This window comes from Symphalangus syndactylus, chromosome 14, assembly GCF_028878055.3.
Source record: "Symphalangus syndactylus isolate Jambi chromosome 14, NHGRI_mSymSyn1-v2.1_pri, whole genome shotgun sequence".
Classification (NCBI taxonomy): domain Eukaryota; kingdom Metazoa; phylum Chordata; class Mammalia; order Primates; family Hylobatidae; genus Symphalangus; species Symphalangus syndactylus.
In genome coordinates, this window is record NC_072436.2 from 124,643,002 (window position 1) to 124,655,849 (window position 12,848).

The window sequence follows — 12,848 nt, forward strand, 5'->3', positions numbered from 1 at the left end:
GTTGACATTCGGAGCGCTAAGAGGGTAATAGTGGAAAAAGCAATATACTCAAATATAAACTACACAGAAGCATTCTGTGAAACTTCTTTCTGTCCTCTGCATTCAACTAACTGAGTTGAAACTTGCTTTTGATTGAGCCGTTCTGGAACACTCTTTCTGTAGAAAATGCAATTGGACATTCTGAGCGCTAAGAGGCCTATATTGGGAAAAAGAATATCTACAAATAAAAACTACACAGAAGCATTCTGTGAAACTTATTTCTGATATGGGCATTCAACTAAAAGTGTTGAACCTTAGTTTTGATTGAGCCGTTCTGAAACTCTCTTTCGGTAGAAAATGCAAGTGGACATTCGTAGCGCTAAGATAGTAATAGTGGAAAAAGGAATATCTCCAAATAAAAACTACACAGAAGCATTCTCTGAAACTCCTTTCTGTTCTCTGCATTCAACTAACAGAGCTGAGCCTTACTTTTGATGGAGCCCTTCTGAAACACTCTTTCTGTAGAAACTGCCAGTGGAAATTCAGAGCGCTAAGAGGGTGATAGTCGAAAAAGGAATATCTTCAACTAAATACTACACAGAAGCATTCTGTGGAACTCCTTTCTGTTCTGTGCATTCAACTAAAAGAGTTGAACCTTAGTTTTGATTGAGCCATTCTGAAACACTCTTTCTGTAAAAAATGAAAGTGGAGATTCGGAGCGCTAAGAGGGTAATAGTGGAAAAAGGACTATCTTCAAATATAAACTACGCAGAATCATTCTGTGAAACTTCTTTCTGATATGTGCATTCAGCTAACAGAGTTAAACCATACTTTTGATAGAGCAGTTCTGAACACTCTTTCTGTAGAAAATGCAACTGTACATTTGGAACGCTAAGAGGGTAGTAGTGGAAAAAATAATATATTCAAATATAAGCTACACAGAAGCATTCTGTGAAACTTCTTTCTGATCTGAGCATTCAGCTAACAGAGTTAAACCATACTTTTGATTGAGGAGATTTGAAACACTCTGTCTGTAGAAAATGCAACTAGACATTCGGAGCGCTAAGTGGGTAATAATGGAAAAAGAATATGTTCAAATATAAACTACACAGAAGCATTGTATGAAACTTCTTTCTGTTCTGTGCATTCAAGTAACAGAGTTGAACCTTACTTTTGATTGAGCCGTTCTGAAACACTCTTTCTGTAGAAAATGCAAGTGGACATTTGGAGCGCTAAAAGGGTAGTAGTGGAAAAAGGAATATATTCAAATATAAACTACACAGAAGCATTGTATGAAACTTCTTTCTGTTCTGTGCATTCAACTAACAGAGTTGAACCTTACTTTCGATTGAGCCGTTCTGAAACACTCTTTCTGTAGAAACTGCAATTGGACATTCTGAGCTCTAAGAGGCCTATATTGGGAAAAATAATATCTTCAAATAAAAACTACACAGCAGCATTGTGTGAAACTTATTTCTGATATGTGCATTCAGCTAACAGAGTTAAACCATACTTTTGATTGCGCAGTTCTGAACACTCTTTCTGTAGAAAATGCAAGTGGACATTCGGAGCGCTAATACGGTAATAGTGGAAAAAGGAATATATTCAATTATAAACTACACAGAAGCATTCTGTGAAACTTCTTTCTGTTCTGTGCATTCAACTAACAGAGTTGAACCTTAGTTTTGATTGAGCCGTTCTGAAACACTCTTTCTGTAGAAACTGCAATTGGACTTTCTAAGCGCTAAGAGGCCTACATTGTTAAAAAGAAAATCTTCAAATAAAAACTACACAGAAGCATTCTGTGAAACTTATTTCTGATCTGTGCATTCAGTTAACAGAGCTAAACCATACTTTTGATTGGGCAGTTATGAAACACTCTTTGTGTAGAAAATGCAAGTGGACCTTCGGAGCGCTAAGATTGTAATAGAGGAAAAAGGAATATCTCCAAATAAAAACCACACAGAAGCATTCTCTGAAACTCCTTTCTGTTCTCTGAATTCAACCAACAGAGTTTAGCCTTACTTTTGAAGGAGCAGTTCTGAAACACTCTTTGTGTAGAAACTGCCAGTGGACATTCGGAGCGCTAAGTGGGTAATAGTCAATAAAGGTATATCTTCAACTAAATACTACACAGAAGCATTCTGTGAAACTTCTTTCTGTTCTGTGCATTCAACTAAAAGAGGTGAACCTTACTTTTCATTGAGCCGTTCTGAAACACTGTTTCTATAGAAACTGCAATTGGACATTCTGAGCGCTAAGAGGCCTATATTGGTAAAAAGAATATTTTCATATAAACACTACACAGAAGCATTCTGTGAAACTTCTTTCTGATCTGTGCATTCAGCTAACAGAGTTAAACCATACTTTTGATTGAGCAGTTCTGAAACACTCTTTCTGTAGAAAATGCTACTGGACATTTGGAGCACTAAGTGGGTAATAGTGGAAAAAGGAATATCTTCAAATATAAACTACACAGAATCATTCTGTGAAACTTCTTTCTGATCTGTGCATTCAGCTAACATAGTTAAACCATACTTTTGATTGAGCAGTTCTGAACACTCTTTCTGTAGAAAATGCAACTGGACATTTGGAGCGCTAAGAGGGTAGTAGTGGAAAAAGGAATATATTCAAATATAAACTACACAGAAGCATTGTATGAAACTTCTTTCTCTTCTGTGCATTCAACTAACAGAGTTGAACCTTATTTTTGATTGAGCCGTTCTGAAGCACTCTTTCTGTTGAAAATGCAAGTGGATATTCAGAGCCCCAAGACGGTAATACTGGAAAAGGAATATATTCAAATATAAACTACACAGAAGCATTCTGTGAAACTTCTTTCTGTTCTGTGCATTCAACTAACTGAGTTGAACCTTACTTTTGATGGAGCCGTTCTGAAACACTCTTTCTGTAGAAACTGCAATTGGACATTCTGAGCGCTAAGAGGCCTATATTGGGAAAAAGAATATCTAAAAATAAAAACTACACAGAAGCATTCTGTGAAACTTAGTTCTGATATGTGCATTCAACTAATAGAGTAAAACCATACTGATGATTGAGTCGTTCTGAACACTCTTTCTGTAGAAAATGCAAGTGGACATTGGGAGCTCTAAGAGGGTAATACTGGAAATAGTAATATCTTCAAATATAAACTGCACAGAATCATTCTGTGAAACTTCTTTCTGATCTGTGCATTCAGCTAACAGAATTAAACCATACTTTTCATTGAGCAGTTCTGAACACTCTTTCTGTAGAAAATGCAACTGGACATTTGGAGCGCTAAGAGGGTAGTAGAGGAAAAAGGAATATATTCAAATATAAACTACACAGAAGCATTCTGTGAAACTTATTTCTGATCTGAGCATTCAGCTAACAGTTAAACCATACTTTTGACTGAGAAGTTTTGAAACACTCTGTCTGTAGAAAATGCAACTGGACATTCGGAGCGCTAATTGGGTAATAGTGGAAAAAGGAATATGTTCAAATATAAACTACACAGAAGCATTGTATGAAACATCTTTCTGTTCTGTACATTCAACTAACAGAGTTGAACCTTACTTTTGATTTAGCCGTTCTGAAACACTCTTTCTGTAGAAACTGCAATTGGACATTCTGAGCCCTAAGAGGCCCATATTGGGAAAAATGATATATTCAAATAAAAACTACACAGAATCATTGTGTGAAACTTATTTCACATATGTGCATTCAGCTAACAGAGTTAAACCATACTTTTGATTGCGCAGTTCTGAACACTCTTTCTGTAGAAAATGCAAGTTGACATTCGGAGCGCTAAGAGGGTAATAGTGGAAAAAGCAATATACTCAAATATAAACTACACAGAAGCATTCTGTGAAACTTCTTTCTGTCCTCTGCATTCAACTAACTGAGTTGAAACTTGCTTTTGATTGAGCCGTTCTGGAACACTCTTTCTGTAGAAAATGCAATTGGACATTCTGAGCGCTAAGAGGCCTATATTGGGAAAAAGAATATCTACAAATAAAAACTACACAGAAGCATTCTGTGAAACTTATTTCTGATATGGGCATTCAACTAAAAGTGTTGAACCTTAGTTTTGATTGAGCCGTTCTGAAACTCTCTTTCGGTAGAAAATGCAAGTGGACATTCGTAGCGCTAAGATAGTAATAGTGGAAAAAGGAATATCTCCAAATAAAAACTACACAGAAGCATTCTCTGAAACTCCTTTCTGTTCTCTGCATTCAACTAACAGAGCTGAGCCTTACTTTTGATGGAGCCGTTCTGAAACACTCTTTCTGTAGAAACTGCCAGTGGAAATTCAGAGCGCTAAGAGGGTGATAGTCGAAAAAGGAATATCTTCAACTAAATACTACACAGAAGCATTCTGTGGAACTCCTTTCTGTTCTGTGCATTCAACTAAAAGAGTTGAACCTTAGTTTTGATTGAGCCATTCTGAAACACTCTTTCTGTAAAAAATGAAAGTGGAGATTCGGAGCGCTAAGAGGGTAATAGTGGAAAAAGGACTATCTTCAAATATAAACTACGCAGAATCATTCTGTGAAACTTCTTTCTGATATGTGCATTCAGCTAACAGAGTTAAACCATACTTTTGATAGAGCAGTTCTGAACACTCTTTCTGTAGAAAATGCAACTGTACATTTGGAACGCTAAGAGGGTAGTAGTGGAAAAAATAATATATTCAAATATAAGCTACACAGAAGCATTCTGTGAAACTTCTTTCTGATCTGAGCATTCAGCTAACAGAGTTAAACCATACTTTTGATTGAGGAGATTTGAAACACTCTGTCTGTAGAAAATGCAACTAGACATTCGGAGCGCTAAGTGGGTAATAATGGAAAAAGAATATGTTCAAATATAAACTACACAGAAGCATTGTATGAAACTTCTTTCTGTTCTGTGCATTCAAGTAACAGAGTTGAACCTTACTTTTGATTGAGCCGTTCTGAAACACTCTTTCTGTAGAAAATGCAAGTGGACATTTGGAGCGCTAAAAGGGTAGTAGTGGAAAAAGGAATATATTCAAATATAAACTACACAGAAGCATTGTATGAAACTTCTTTCTGTTCTGTGCATTCAACTAACAGAGTTGAACCTTACTTTCGATTGAGCCGTTCTGAAACACTCTTTCTGTAGAAACTGCAATTGGACATTCTGAGCTCTAAGAGGCCTATATTGGGAAAAATAATATCTTCAAATAAAAACTACACAGCAGCATTGTGTGAAACTTATTTCTGATATGTGCATTCAGCTAACAGAGTTAAACCATACTTTTGATTGCGCAGTTCTGAACACTCTTTCTGTAGAAAATGCAAGTGGACATTCGGAGCGCTAATACGGTAATAGTGGAAAAGGAATATATTCAATTATAAACTACACAGAAGCATTCTGTGAAACTTCTTTCTGTTCTGTGCATTCAACTAACAGAGTTGAACCTTAGTTTTGATTGAGCCGTTCTGAAACACTCTTTCTGTAGAAACTGCAATTGGACTTTCTAAGCGCTAAGAGGCCTACATTGTTAAAAAGAAAATCTTCAAATAAAAACTACACAGAAGCATTCTGTGAAACTTATTTCTGATCTGTGCATTCAGTTAACAGAGCTAAACCATACTTTTGATTGAGCAGTTATGAAACACTCTTTGTGTAGAAAATGCAAGTGGACCTTCGGAGCGCTAAGATTGTAATAGAGGAAAAAGGAATATCTCCAAATAAAAACCACACAGAAGCATTCTCTGAAACTCCTTTCTGTTCTCTGAATTCAACCAACAGAGTTTAGCCTTACTTTTGAAGGAGCAGTTCTGAAACACTCTTTGTGTAGAAACTGCCAGTGGACATTCGGAGCGCTAAGTGGGTTATAGTCAATAAAGGTATATCTTCAACTAAATACTACACAGAAGCATTCTGTGAAACTTCTTTCTGTTCTGTGCATTCAACTAAAAGAGGTGAACCTTACTTTTCATTGAGCCGTTCTGAAACACTCTTTCTATAGAAACTGCAATTGGACATTCTGAGCGCTAAGAGGCCTATATTGGTAAAAAGAATATTTTCATATAAACAATACACAGAAGCATTCTGTGAAACTTCTTTCTGATCTGTGCATTCAGCTAACAGAGTTAAACCATACTTTTGATTGAGCAGTTCTGAAACACTCTTTCTGTAGAAAATGCTACTGGACATTTGGAGCACTAAGTGGGTAATAGTGGAAAAAGGAATATCTTCAAATATAAACTACACAGAATCATTCTGTGAAACTTCTTTCTGATCTGTGCATTCAGCTAACAGAGTTAAACCATACTTTTGATTGAGCAGTTCTGAACACTCTTTCTGTAGAAAATGCAACTGGACATTTGGAGCGCTAAGAGGGTAGTAGTGGAAAAAGGAATATATTCAAATATAAACTACACAGAAGCATTGTATGAAACTTCTTTCTCTTCTGTGCATTCAACTAACAGAGTTGAACCTTACTTTCGATTGAGCCGTTCTGAAACACTCTTTCTGTAGAAACTGCAATTGGACATTCTGAGCTCTAAGAGGCCTATATTGGGAAAAATAATATCTTCAAATAAAAACTACACAGCAGCATTGTGTGAAACTTATTTCTGATATGTGCATTCAGCTAACAGAGTTAAACCATACTTTTGATTGCGCAGTTCTGAACACTCTTTCTGTAGAAAATGCAAGTGGACATTCGGAGCGCTAATACGGTAATAGTGGAAAAAGGAATATATTCAATTATAAACTACACAGAAGCATTCTGTGAAACTTCTTTCTGTTCTGTGCATTCAACTAACAGAGTTGAACCTTAGTTTTGATTGAGCCGTTCTGAAACACTCTTTCTGTAGAAACTGCAATTGGACTTTCTAAGCGCTAAGAGGCCTACATTGTTAAAAAGAAAATCTTCAAATAAAAACTACACAGAAGCATTCTGTGAAACTTATTTCTGATCTGTGCATTGAGTTAACAGAGCTAAACCATACTTTTGATTGAGCAGTTATGAAACACTCTTTGTGTAGAAAATGCAAGTGGACCTTCGGAGCGCTAAGATTGTAATAGAGGAAAAAGGAATATCTCCAAATAAAAACCACACAGAAGCATTCTCTGAAACTCCTTTCTGTTCTCTGAATTCAACCAACAGAGTTTAGCCTTACTTTTGAAGGAGCAGTTCTGAAACACTCTTTGTGTAGAAACTGCCAGTGGACATTCGGAGCGCTAAGTGGGTAATAGTCAATAAAGGTATATCTTCAACTAAATACTACACAGAAGCATTCTGTGAAACTTCTTTCTGTTCTGTGCATTCAACTAAAAGAGGTGAACCTTACTTTTCATTGAGCCGTTCTGAAACACTCTTTCTATAGAAACTGCAATTGGACATTCTGAGCGCTAAGAGGCCTATATTGGTAAAAAGAATATTTTCATATAAACACTACACAGAAGCATTCTGTGAAACTTCTTTCTGATCTGTGCATTCAGCTAACAGAGTTAAACCATACTTTTGATTGAGCAGTTCTGAAACACTCTTTCTGTAGAAAATGCTACTGGACATTTGGAGCACTAAGTGGGTAATAGTGGAAAAAGGAATATCTTCAAATATAAACTACACAGAATCATTCTGTGAAACTTCTTTCTGATCTGTGCATTCAGCTAACAGAGTTAAACCATACTTTTGATTGAGCAGTTCTGAACACTCTTTCTGTAGAAAATGCAACTGGACATTTGGAGCGCTAAGAGGGTAGTAGTGGAAAAAGGAATATATTCAAATATAAACTACACAGAAGCATTGTATGAAACTTCTTTCTCTTCTGTGCATTCAACTAACAGAGTTGAACCTTACTTTCGATTGAGCCGTTCTGAAACACTCTTTCTGTAGAAACTGCAATTGGACATTCTGAGCTCTAAGAGGCCTATATTGGGAAAAATAATATCTTCAAATAAAAACTACACAGCAGCATTGTGTGAAACTTATTTCTGATATGTGCATTCAGCTAACAGAGTTAAACCATACTTTTGATTGCGCAGTTCTGAACACTCTTTCTGTAGAAAATGCAAGTGGACATTCGGAGCGCTAATACGGTAATAGTGGAAAAAGGAATATATTCAATTATAAACTACACAGAAGCATTCTGTGAAACTTCTTTCTGTTCTGTGCATTCAACTAACAGAGTTGAACCTTAGTTTTGATTGAGCCGTTCTGAAACACTCTTTCTGTAGAAACTGCAATTGGACTTTCTAAGCGCTAAGAGGCCTACATTGTTAAAAAGAAAATCTTCAAATAAAAACTACACAGAAGCATTCTGTGAAACTTATTTCTGATATGTGCATTCAGTTAACAGAGCTAAACCATACTTTTGATTGAGCAGTTATGAAACACTCTTTGTGTAGAAAATACAAGTGGACCTTCGGAGCGCTAAGATTGTAATAGAGGAAAAACGATTATCTCCAAATAAAAACCACACAGAAGCATTCTCTGAAACTCCTTTCTGTTCTCTGAATTCAACCAACAGAGTTTAGCCTTACTTTTGAAGGAGCAGTTCTGAAACACTCTTTGTGTAGAAACTGCCAGTGGACATTCGGAGCGCTAAGTGGGTAATAGTCAATAAAGGTATATCTTCAACTAAATACTACACAGAAGCATTCTGTGAAACTTCTTTCTGTTCTGTGCATTCAACTAAAAGAGGTGAACCTTACTTTTCATTGAGCCGTTCTGAAACACTCTTTCTATAGAAACTGCAATTGGACATTCTGAGCGCTAAGAGGCCTATATTGGTAAAAAGAATATTTTCATATAAACACTACACAGAAGCATTCTGTGAAACTTCTTTCTGATCTGTGCATTCAGCTAACAGAGTTAAACCATACTTTTGATTGAGCAGTTCTGAAACACTCTTTCTGTAGAAAATGCTACTGGACATTTGGAGCACTAAGTGGGTAATAGTGGAAAAAGGAATATCTTCAAATATAAACTACACAGAATCATTCTGTGAAACTTCTTTCTGATCTGTGCATTCAGCTAACATAGTTAAACCATACTTTTGATTGAGCAGTTCTGAACACTCTTTCTGTAGAAAATGCAACTGGACATTTGGAGCGCTAAGAGGGTAGTAGTGGAAAAAGGAATATATTCAAACATAAACTACACAGAAGCATTGTATGAAACTTCTTTCTCTTCTGTGCATTCAACTAACAGAGTTGAACCTTATTTTTGATTGAGCCGTTCTGAAGCACTCTTTCTGTTGAAAATGCAAGTGGATATTCAGAGCCCCAAGACGGTAATACTGGAAAAGGAATATATTCAAATATAAACTACACAGAAGCATTCTGTGAAACTTCTTTCTGTTCTGTGCATTCAACTAACTGAGTTGAACCTTACTTTTGATGGAGCCGTTCTGAAACACTCTTTCTGTAGAAACTGCAATTGGACATTCTGAGCGCTAAGAGGCCTATATTGGGAAAAAGAATATCTAAAAATAAAAATTACACAGAAGCATTCTGTGAAACTTAGTTCTGATACGTGCATTCAACTAATAGAGTAAAACCATACTGATGATTGAGTCGTTCTGAACACTCTTTCTGTAGAAAATGCAAGTGGACATTGGGAGCTCTAAGAGGGTAATACTGGAAATAGTAATATCTTCAAATATAAACTGCACAGAATCATTCTGTGAAACTTCTTTCTGATCTGTGCATTCAGCTAACAGAATTAAAACATACTTTTCATTGAGCAGTTCTGAACACTCTTTCTGTAGAAAATGCAACTGGACATTTGGAGCACTAAGAGGGTAGTAGAGGAAAAAGGAATATATTCAAATATAAACTACACAGAAGCATTCTGTGAAACTTATTTCTGATCTGAGCATTCAGCTAACAGTTAAACCATACTTTTGACTGAGAAGTTTTGAAACACTCTGTCTGTAGAAAATGCAACTGGACATTCGGAGCGCTAATTGGGTAATAGTGGAAAAAGGAATATGTTCAAATATAAACTACACAGAAGCATTGTATGAAACATCTTTCTGTTCTGTACATTCAACTAACAGAGTTGAACCTTACTTTTGATTTAGCCGTTCTGAAACACTCTTTCTGTAGAAACTGCAATTGGACATTCTGAGCCCTAAGAGGCCCATATTGGGAAAAATGATATATTCAAATAAAAACTACACAGAATCATTGTGTGAAACTTATTTCACATATGTGCATTCAGCTAACAGAGTTAAACCATACTTTTGATTGCGCAGTTCTGAACACTCTTTCTGTAGAAAATGCAAGTTGACATTCGGAGCGCTAAGAGGGTAATAGTGGAAAAAGCAATATACTCAAATATAAACTACACAGAAGCATTCTGTGAAACTTCTTTCTGTCCTCTGCATTCAACTAACTGAGTTGAAACTTGCTTTTGATTGAGCCGTTCTGGAACACTCTTTCTGTAGAAAATGCAATTGGACATTCTGAGCGCTAAGAGGCCTATATTGGGAAAAAGAATATCTACAAATAAAAACTACACAGAAGCATTCTGTGAAACTTATTTCTGATATGGGCATTCAACTAAAAGTGTTGAACCTTAGTTTTTATTGAGCCGTTCTGAAACTCTATTTCGGTAGAAAATGCAAGTGGACATTCGTAGCGCTAAGATAGTAATAGTGGAAAAAGGAATATCTCCAAATAAAAACTACACAGAAGCATTCTCTGAAACTCCTTTCTGTTCTCTGCATTCAACTAACAGAGCTGAGCCTTACTTTTGATGGAGCCGTTCTGAAACACTCTTTCTGTAGAAACTGCCAGTGGAAATTCAGAGCGCTAAGAGGGTGATAGTCGAAAAAGGAATATCTTCAACTAAATACTACACAGAAGCATTCTGTGGAACTCCTTTCTGTTCTGTGCATTCAACTAAAAGAGTTGAACCTTAGTTTTGGTTGAGCCATTCTGAAACACTCTTTCTGTAAAAAATGAAAGTGGAGATTCGGAGCGCTAAGAGGGTAATAGTGGAAAAAGGACTATCTTCAAATATAAACTACACAGAATCATTCTGTGAAACTTCTTTCTGATATGTGCATTCAGCTAACAGAGTTAAACCATACTTTTGATAGAGCAGTTCTGAACACTCTTTCTGTAGAAAATGCAACTGTACATTTGGAACGCTAAGAGGGTAGTAGTGGAAAAAATAATATATTCAAATATAAGCTACACAGAAGCATTCTGTGAAACTTCTTTCTGATCTGAGCATTCAGCTAACAGAGTTAAACCATACTTTTGATTGAGGAGATTTGAAACACTCTGTCTGTAGAAAATGCAACTAGACATTCGGAGCGCTAAGTGGGTAATAATGGAAAAAGAATATGTTCAAATATAAACTACACAGAAGCATTGTATGAAACTTCTTTCTGTTCTGTGCATTCAAGTAACAGAGTTGAACCTTACTTTTGATTGAGCCGTTCTGAAACACTCTTTCTGTAGAAAATGCAAGTGGACATTTGGAGCGCTAAAAGGGTAGTAGTGGAAAAAGGAATATATTCAAATATAAACTACACAGAAGCATTGTATGAAACTTCTTTCACTTCTGTGCATTCAACTAACAGAGTTGAACCTTATTTTTGATTGAGCCGTTCTGAAACATTCTTTCTGTAGAAAATGCAAGTGGATATTCGGAGCGCTAAGACGGTAATACTGGAAAAGGAATATATTCAAATATAAACAACACATAAGCATTCTGTGAAACTTCTTTCTGTTCTGTGCATTCAAATAACTGAGTTGAACCTTACTTTTGATGGAGGGGTTCTGAAACACTCTTTCTGTAGAAACTGCAATTGGACATTCTGAGAGCTAAGAGGCCTATATTGGGAAAAAGAATATCTTCAAATAAAAATTACACAGAAGCATTCTGTGAAAATTCTTTCTGTTCTGTGCACTCAACTAAGAGAGTTGAACCTTACTTTTGATTGAGCCGTTCTGAAACACTCTTTCTGTAGAAAATGCAACTGGACATTTGGAGCGCTAAGAGGGTAGTAGTGGAAAAAGGAATATAATCAAATATAAACTACACAGAAGCATTCTGTGAAACTTCTTTCTGATCTGAGCATTCAGCTAACAGAGTTAAACCATACTATTGACTGAGAAGTTTTGAAACACTCTGTCTGTAGAAAATGCAACTGGACATTCGGAGTGCTAAGTGGGTAATAGTGGAAAAAGGAATATGTTCAAATATAAACTACACAGAAGCATTGTATGAAACATCTTTCTCTTCTGTACATTCAACTAACAGAGTTGAACCTTACTTTTGATTGAGCCGTTCTTAAACACTCTTTCTGTAGAAACTGTAATTGGACATTCTGAGCGCTAAGAGGCCTATATTGTGAAAAATAATATATTCAAATAAAAATTACACAGAAGCATTGTGTGAAACTTATTTGTGATATGTGCATTCAGCTAACAGAGTTAAACCATACTTTTGATTGCACAGTTCTGAATACTCTTTCTGTAGAAAATGCAAGTGGACATTCCGAGCGCTAAGAGGGTAATAGTGGAAAAAGCAATATATCCAAATGTAAACTACACAGAAGCATTCTGTGAAACTTCTTTCTGTTCTCTGCATTCAAATAACTGAGTTGAACCTTGCTTTTGATTCAGCCGTTCTGAAACACTCTTTCTGTAGAAAATGCAATTGGACATTCTGAGCGCTAAGAGGCCTATATTGGGAAAAAGAATATCTACAAATAAAAACTACACAGAAGCATTCTGTGAAACTTCTTTCTGTTCTGTGCATTCAACTAAAAGTGTTGAACCTTAGTTTTGATTGAGCCGTTCTGAAACACTCTTTCTGTAGAAAATGCAAGTGGACATTCGGAGCGCTAAGATTGTAATAGTGGAAAAAGGAATATCTCCAA